Here is an 8,552-nt window from a genome sequence, read left to right as displayed (position 1 = left end):
ATGTACAGTGTACGGGTCGAAGATAAAGATTTTATTAAAAAAGCTAAAGGTGTTAAAGCCGGCGTTGTTAAAAAGACAATTCAATTTGATGATTATGTAAAATGTCTGCGAGATTTTGACATTCAAACTCGAACACAATATAATATTCGATCGCGGCTTCACAATCTTGAAACTGTGAAGCAGGTAAAAGTAGCTTTAAGTCCGCAAGACGACAAGCGGTATTTGTTACCGGGGAGTACTGATACTCTACCGTGGGGTCACTATGCGATCCCAAATCTCGACGATTTGTAAATAGTTGATAAGTTCGAGAAAAAAATGTCGGGAAATGTAAAGGCTGTGATAAAAGAAATAAATAGAACAATTGTATTTTAATTTCATGTGTTTTTTATTTAAAAATTCCTTACATATATACATTATAACATTGATTTAACATTGATTCAACATTGATTCAACATTGATTTAACATTGATTCAACATTGATTTAACATTGATTCAACATTGATTCAACATTGATTTAACATTGATTCAACATTGATTTAACATTGATTCAACATTGATTTAACATTGATTTAACATTGATTTAACATTGATTCAACATTGATTCAACATTGATTCAACATTGATTTAACATTGATTTAACATTGATTCAACATTGATTCAACATTGATTCAACATTGATTCAACATTGATTCAACATTGATTCAACATTGACTCAACATTGACTATAAATTATACATTTGCTTTGTCTTCCCAAGTGTTGTGAGAGTTATCGAAACCAAGCCACTTAACGAGAACTTTGTTTCCACGTGTCCTGAGAATTTTCTCAACAAGATAAATGTCTGAATATTTCACTTTTAGAAGCTCCTCTTCATAGAATCCTCCACTGATGGGTTGATCTTGGTAATCCTTGAGTTTGTAAGTCACAGGTTGAGTTGATTCCACTTTATCAATTGTAAATATTTCAGTAGTCCAATTAGGAGTATAACCTTTTTCGAAAATATTTTTATATTTGCTAACTCGCACTTTGTCACCAATTTTAAATTTAGATCGTCTTAACGGAATTTTTCTGAGCTTCGAGATTCGATCTTTTAAAATATCAACATGTTGTGCAGTAACATCTTTAGGCTTCATTCCAATTGTTCTATGTTTTGTGTCATTATAAGTAGAAATGAGGTTAGGTAATATATCATACCACTTGTAATTTCCTCGTAAACTAAATTGCATCCACATTTTCCTTTTAAGTGTTCTATTAAATCTTTCAACAATAGATGCTTTCAAGTTACTGTATGTTGAATAAAAATTAATTTTGTACTTTTTCATTAAAGCTTCAAATTGAGAATTGTAGAATTCTTTACCTTTATCGGAATGAAGGTTCTTTGGAATACGTCCTTCTTCAAATATGAATTTCATTGCGTTAGTCACATCTTTTCCATTTTTACTTTTTACTGGAACAGCCCAAGCATACTTGGATAAAATATCTATGACTGTAAGTAAATAATTGTAACCTTTATTTATTTTTGAATAAGGTAGCATTTCAACTAAATCTGCTTGCCAGGTGTCATCAATATCACGCATTTCTACGCGACGGCGATGGAAATTTTTTCTAGCCTGTGTATGAAGTTCAGTTACTACTGTTAACTTTTTATCAGCCATCATTCTTTAATAAATTTAGCTGCATTAAATATAAATTTTGCTGTGATTCAATTTGTTTTAGTTTTTCGTTAACTCTGTCCTCAATAATTTGCATAAAAAGATTCAAGTCATCAATAGATGATCTTAATGATGACGTAACTTGGAAAATAGTTTTTATTTCGTTTTTTACAATGTTTTGTACAAGTCTTAAATTTACTGCATCATGCAGTTCTTCAGCGTCTTTAACGTTACAAAGTCTTTTATTATCTATATCAAAGTGTCCACTTGAATTAACTTTAAATCCAACTCCAGTAGGTCCACGTCTTGCTATTACTGTTCCTCCTTGACTGAGAGGATGTCCGAACAGATCAATGCTCATTATTGAAATGAATGACATTTACTAAAGCACACCTTAATATATGATTTTAGCCTCACGTAATTCCTCAATAATTGACATAATTTCATTATTATGACTAGTATTACCAGCTCCTTGAGATGCCATAAGTAATCGAAGACGATCAACCAATTCATTTGGATCATCCCAATAAATATAATCTGGTTTAAAACTTTTATTCGCAATCATAAATTTAGGTAGTGAACTACCACTTATAGATGACTCTTTTGTAGGAGGAAATAATTTTGATATAATATTCATGTATTTAAAACTTTTATCTCTATGAATAGAGTTAGAGGAACTATAGTTTTTTCTATGTGCATTGGAGGTGGTAAGAATTTGTTTATAACTATTCATATCATGTTCACTAATGTATGATTTTTCAGGTTTGTTTTTAAATAAAAGTTCTAATAACCCAGAGGTAATTTTAAAACGCTTATCTTCAATATCTACAATGTGATTTTTAAAGATTATGGTTTTATTACCAATCATAAGGGAACCATCATTAGCTTTGCGTACTCCATATATCATATCCAAACATTGTTTTCTATTATGTTTTATCAAAAATATATATTTACTAACTAATTTATCAATGTCAGATCCAGGTTTTAGTGTTTCACCATCATCAGTACTCATATAATTTATATCATCATCACTATCATTTTTATCAGATGCAGCTTTATTTTCAATCTCTTCTTTCTTTTCAATATTAACATTTTCATGTTTATAATCTGTCAAGTTAATAATTTTTTGTAAAGGTTGAACTACTGGCTTAAAAGTTTCATTCAAAACATTTTCGACAGCTTCCTTCCCTAATTTCAACATACGATGCTTCCGTCTAATTGCCTCACTAGCTTTAGCAATTTGACGTAGATACTCTTTCTCTTTATGAAACATGTTGATATTTCAAGTTTTAAAACAACACTAATACTATTTTAAAAATTATCATGTATTTATAGTGCTAGAAAACTGTCGAATCCTTTTCTATATCTTCCATCATTTAAATTAGAATCTTTATCAATTACTACAAAGCCATATTTGTCTGAATTCCAACATGTTGAACATAACTCTCGAAATTGATTAAATGTCATGTCAGTATTAACATGATCATCATACACATGTCTTAAATTTTTCTCATCTTGACGAAAAAGGACTAATAAATTAACATTATCACGTACTAAATGTTTAGGAATTCTAGCATATGTTTGACAGAGGTAAAAACAATCAACGTCAACATGTCTACCCATACAAAAGAATGCCCTTACGTTGTCTTGCTTTTCACAAGCAATATCGTCAAATATAAATATTGAATTTTGTTTTGCTTCTTTAGGAGCAATTACTTCTTCATGATCACTAAATGGTAAATATTCAACTCCATCAACGTTACTCACAACTTGTTCTAAGAACTTATATTTTGGTTGTTGTAATGATTTTGAGTATAAGTAAATGTTGTCAAATCTGAGACCATTAGGATCTAGAATTAGAGATAGTAATACATTTGTTTTTCCACAATTTGATGGGCCACAGAAAATTGCACGAATACTACCTGATAATAAACTACCATGACGCTTAACTTTCTTCTCTTGTTGTTCAACAATTGAGTCCAGATTTACGACTGGCAGCTTATTAGGTTGTTCCTTGAATCGCATCCTGATGTAGACTGTTGTAAAAGGTATAAATGCAGCGCTTATATAACCTTTCACTCATTCTATTTTAAACTTTCATAGAGTAAGGTATGATTATTCATCATCGCTCTCGAGGGAAAGGTTTAGTCAATAGTCTTATAAATAAGTTACCATTTGAATTACATCTGCCTGGTTATCAATATTGTGGACCAGGCACAAAGTTAGCAAAACGTCTACAAAAAGGTGATCCGGGTATTAATCTTCTGGACGCCGCTTGTAAGGAGCACGATATCTCATATTCGAAAAATCGAGAAAACGTAGAAACAAGAAACGTTGCTGATAGAGTTTTAGCTGAGAAGGCTTGGGAACGTGTTACAGCAAACGATTCCAGTTTAGGTGAAAAAGCTGCTGCTTTAGCTATATCTGGAACTATGAAAGTTAAATCAAAATTGGGTATGGGAGTTAGGAGAAAGAGAAAGTCAAAATTAGGCTTGGGTGGAAGGAAGAAAAAAAAGATATCTTCTAAAAAACTAACTGCCCTCAGAAAAATTGTAGATGCAGCTAGAAAATCCATAATTCCTGGTAATGATGCTCAATCAACAATTAAAAGTGCCATTGAAACTGCTCGGAAAGCTGTTAGAAATGCAGGAGGAAGAAAGAAAATTTTAGCACCGCGCATCTTGCCTGTACCTTCAAAAATTGGTGGTTTACTACCATTAATTCCAATTTTTGCTGGATTAAGCGCCCTTGGAGCACTAACTGGAGGTGTAGCAGGTGTATCAAAAGCTGTAAATAGTGCAAGTGCAGCAAAAGATAAATTAAAAGAAGCTCACCGCCATAATAAAGCAATGGAAGATATTGCACTTGGTAAAGGTCTACATTTGAAACCCTATCGACAAGGATTAGGTCTTCATTTAAAACCGTTTTCAAAAGGATCAGGCCTTCATTTAAAACCTTATCAAAGAGGACAAGGAATAAAAAAGTGTTCAAAAAAAAATTTTTTTGATACTTCCTAAGCGAGCACTAACTGACTTTGAGTTGCTCAAGTTTGTTAAAGACTTGAAAATTTCTAACTTTAGAGGGGTTTTTATGCGAAATGAATTGCCGACAACAGGGCCGCGAAAAAATGAATCAGCTATTATTAATTTAGATGATAAAGATGGTTCTGGAACCCATTGGGTTGCATATAAAAAAGTTAATAATAAAGCTGAATACTTTGACAGTTTTGGTAATCTTCAACCACCATTTGAACTTGTTAGTTATTTAGGTTACAATACTCTAATACAATACAATCATAAAAATTATCAAGATTATGATACTTTTCATTGTGGTCATTTATGTCTTAAGTTTTTATGTGGACAACTTGAAATCACACAAAAATATATTCTATATAAATGATGGTATTTATATAACCTAATCAGTTTATAAAAAGTCATCATCATGGATGAATCTTTTACTTTAACTATCTCTGGCAATTCATCTATTCTGGAGGCTGAATATTTTCCACCAATAGAACTATTACCTAATAGAAATTATGTACTTGGCTTAGTTGAATTGTTAACTTTCAATTCAATTCCTAATATTGATGAGGGTAAAAATAAATTTTATATTGATAATCAAGTAATTACTATACCTCCTGGTAGTTATGAAATTGAAGATATTGAAAAATATATTCAAAATTCTATTACAGATGGAGTTAAAAGTATAACTACAAAACCAAACAATAATACGTTACGTAGTGAAATAAAAAGTACTCACAAAGTAAGTTTTAAACCTAAAGATTCTATTGGTGAATTGTTGGGATTTACACCACGAGCGCTAATAGCTAATAAAACTCATACGTCTGACTTACCAGTAGCCATTCTCAAAATAAATGCTATTAGAATTGAATGTAATATTACTACTGGTGCATACATTAACAATAAAAAGGTACACACAATTCATGAATTTTTTCCAGTTGTTCCTGCAGGATATAAGATAGTGGAAGTACCATCACACGTCATTTACCTTCCAGTTGCCGTGAAGACTATACATAATATTCAACTACGAATCATCGATCAAAACGGAGATTTAATAAATTTTCGAGGTGAAACTATAACAATTCGATTACACGTTAAATCAATGTAATGGGTATTATATTTCATAGAAAAACTGGTGGAAACTATATAAACGAGTCACAATGTCAGAAATCATCCAGTCTTCATTCAGTTCGCAAGAGGCTAACACCTCAGAATTTACGCTTCCTGAAGCAGCTCGGTCTACGGGTTTATCAACAAAATCAAAGAAAGGAAAACTAATAATTCACATATTTTTCTTTTTCTGTTGTTGTAATAAAAATGGAAGAGACTTTAAATATTCTAAGTCTAGTAAAATATGATAATTCTCTAGCACACTATGAAATTCATGCTCATCAACCGTATGTTTTATCAGCATTTAATAATAGTGATGAGATTCGAATTGCAGTTCAACATCAAGATTTATACATTCTTCCCTCTAAAAGTACATTACATGTACATGGAAGATTAGTTAAAGCTAATAATAATGCTGTAACAAATACAAAACTAATTAGCAATAGTATTTGTTACATGTTTAATGAGATTCGTTATGAATTAAATGGCGTTGAGATTGATCATTGTAAAAATGTTGGTCTAACGACAACAATGAAATCATACATTTCTCAAACACCTAATCAGATGATTTATGCTGAGAATGCAGGTTATCTTGACTTTGATGATGCTAGTAGAGTAACTAATACTGATGGATATTTTGATGTAAATATACCACTAAATATGATTCTTGGATTTGCTGAGGACTATCGAAAGATTGTTGTAAATGCAAAACATGAACTTATTTTAACAAGATCTCGTACAGACCTTAATGCTATAGTTAACATTGACGGATTAGAGCGTGAAGAATTTAAAATTGTAATTAATAAAATTGAATGGATGATTCCATATTTATTTGTTAGTGATCGACAAAAAATTGAATTACTAAAATACACTGAAAAAGATTCACCTATTACGATGAGTTTCAGAGCATGGGACTTGTATGAATATCCTATGATTCCTGCTACACGAAAACACATATGGACTGTAAAAACTTCAACTCAAGTTGAAAAACCTAGATATGTTATTCTTGGTTTTCAAACAAACCGAAAAGAAAATCATACAAGCTATGCTAACATTTTTGATAATTGTAATTTAACCAATGTAAAACTTTACTTAAATTCACAATACTATCCATATGGTAATTTGAATTTAAATTTTAATTAAGGTCAATTTTCTATTCTTTATGATATGTATTGTAATTTTCAATCATCATACTATGGAAAAGAACCTGAGCCTTTGCTAAACAGAAATAACTTTAATGATTATGCACCACTAGCTGTCATAGATTGTTCAAAACAAAACGAATTTTTAAAACAGTCATCTGTAGATGTACGCCTGGAATTTGAAGCTAGTGATAATTTTCCCAATAATACAGCTGCATACTGTTTAAGGGGGGAACACCAGTTGTAACTTTCGAAAAATCAATTTTTTTTTTTGTGCATTTTCTTAAAGTACACATATTTAGAAATGTGTCTGTAAATTTCAAAGTTGATCCGGTGAAAAATAAATGAGATATACAGAACACTGCATCGGCGCGTCCCGTGGCTTCATACAAGGTGGCCAGCCATAACTGACCCTAACGACAGATGGCCTTTTCCTATGATTTAGAAACGGCAACCACTGCGGAAGAGTTATTATATGGTCCAAGAATCGATGACTCTTTGTAACTTGGAAACAAAATTTCTTCTGAACAAAAAAAAGTAAGTTGAAACTTTGAATGCGTTTTTCTCAAAATGACATTTTCCAAGTCGGTGACCACGATTACTCGAATACCATTAAACCGATTTATTTAAAATTTAGTGTGCTTCATTTACACATATAAGTCTAGTTCGTGATCGAAGGATTTTTTTTTTTATGCAAAACTTTTTTTTATATAGCTGAAAATCGACCGTATTTTTTTAACGAAAATCATACTTTTGACTTTGACAGGTCGCCATTTTGTCAAATTTTTTTTTTTTTTTAAATCCTTCGATCACGAACTAGATAATCTTATAATAAATGTAAATCAATTTCATTTTTGTATTTCAGACGAAGTATACTTGCAGAATGCTGGTCACCGCAATTCGCCTTTTTTCTTAAGACGCCACTTCAATGGCTCATATCTCCAAAAGTTTTTGTTAAAAAAATTTTTTTTTTCTTTTAAATTACAGCTTTTTACATGTACTTTTAACTAATAAATAGTATTCTTTAAAAAGATTCATTGTTCTTTTGGAAAATATTCTTGAAAAAAGCATTATTTTTTGAGTTACAACTGGTGTTCCCCCCTTAATAATTCATGATCGTATTATCCAATATACACCAATCAGCGGTGTTGTTAAAAAAGTATCATGATTGGTGGTTGTAATAGCCAATCAGAAGAGAGGAAAGGGTGTTAGTGGTGGGGAGGAGTGACTATAAAAGGAGCAGTTCTATGCAGCTTGGGTCATTCCTCTGTTACAGATATCATGTCGTACGTTATAGATATCCAATGTTTCAAAAGACCCTACAACGAGTTTGTCATCAAGGAGCTGGCTATTCTACCTCTTCAAGAAGATGCTCATCCATTGGTCTACCTCTTCGAGCCGCCATACGCCTGGAGTCGATTACCAGCAAGATACAAATGTGAGAATCGATGGCTGACAAATAATTATCATGGTATCGATTGGGCTGCCGGCGACATACCTTATGAAGAATTACAACCTATAGTAAAAGAAGTATTAATTGGTACACCTACTGTTTACGTAAAAGGTTTGGAAAAACAAAGATGGCTGGAAAAATATACTTTAAACGTATTTAATTTAGATGATTTCAAAT

General features: G+C 31.5%; 1 long non-coding RNA gene across 1 annotated transcript; it reads left to right on the top strand.

Moving 5' to 3' along the window:
• Window positions 1-7,155: 7,155 nt before the first annotated feature.
• Window positions 7,156-7,953, top strand: LOC127282299 (uncharacterized). Its single transcript, XR_007843188.1, has 2 exons — window positions 7,156-7,459; window positions 7,788-7,953. It is a non-coding gene; the product is annotated as an uncharacterized LOC127282299 (long non-coding RNA).
• The last annotated feature ends 599 nt before the right edge of the window (window positions 7,954-8,552 follow it).

The sequence above is a fragment of the Leptopilina boulardi genome, unplaced genomic scaffold (genome assembly GCF_019393585.1).
Source record: "Leptopilina boulardi isolate dan_hultmark-lab unplaced genomic scaffold, ZJU_Lbou_2.1 LbouV2_292, whole genome shotgun sequence".
Classification (NCBI taxonomy): domain Eukaryota; kingdom Metazoa; phylum Arthropoda; class Insecta; order Hymenoptera; family Figitidae; genus Leptopilina; species Leptopilina boulardi.
Note: the sequence above shows the minus strand (reverse complement) of the source record. Positions and strands in the feature narration are given on the sequence as shown.